Raw genomic sequence first — 742 nt, forward strand, 5'->3', positions numbered from 1 at the left:
CCTCCTTCTGAAGCTCCGCCCAACTCGTATTTGTCAAATCTTGCCGTGAGAGCCTCTAATGCAGCTACAGAAGGGGATTCAGCACTCCTCCTCTGATTGCCTCTCGAATTCCCATATTCATCTTTATGGGTAGCTAAGTCATCAATGATCTTCCACCCCTTAGTCTCTTCCATATTCTCAGCAAATCGGCCATTGGCTGCAGCATCCAAGATAGCCCTCTGATCGTCATACAGCCCATTATAGAACTGATTGCAAAGACTCCATTTTTCGAACCCATGGTGCGGAATAGTTCGCACCAGCTTCTTGAAACGGACCCATGCTTCATGAAAGTTCTCATCAGGTCCCTGTTTAAAGCTCGTGATCTAAGCTCTAATGGCATTCGTCTTCGAGGCAGAGAAGTATTTCTTGTAGAATGCCAAGGCCAAAGAATTCCAGTCGGTGATCTAATGAGCAGCTCGATCCAGATCTCTGTACCACTCCCTTGCAGCATCACGGAGTGAGAATATAAATATAGTCTCCTTTATCTGGTCCTGGGTCACACCGGTCGGCGGGGGTATAGAGCAGCAATAATCGATAAATATCTCCATATGCTTGGCTGCATCTTCATTTGCAGCTCCCTCGAACTGGTTCCTCTCAACTAAGTTGATATAGAAAGGCTTCGGTTCGAATTTCCTATCAGCTCCAGGTAATTCGAACCCCTTATATAGATTTGCAGCTGTCGGCTCAGAATGACTTGGTATAG

At 46.2% G+C, this 742-nt stretch overlaps 1 non-coding gene across 1 annotated transcript; it reads left to right on the plus strand.

Moving 5' to 3' along the window:
• Window positions 1-270: 270 nt before the first annotated feature.
• On the plus strand, window positions 271-377 carry LOC141636109 (small nucleolar RNA R71). Its single transcript, XR_012540744.1, has one exon. It is a non-coding gene; the product is annotated as a small nucleolar RNA R71 (small nucleolar RNA).
• The last annotated feature ends 365 nt before the right edge of the window (window positions 378-742 follow it).

This window comes from Silene latifolia, chromosome Y (genome assembly GCF_048544455.1).
Source record: "Silene latifolia isolate original U9 population chromosome Y, ASM4854445v1, whole genome shotgun sequence".
In the NCBI taxonomy this organism is placed as follows: Eukaryota; Viridiplantae; Streptophyta; class Magnoliopsida; order Caryophyllales; family Caryophyllaceae; genus Silene; species Silene latifolia.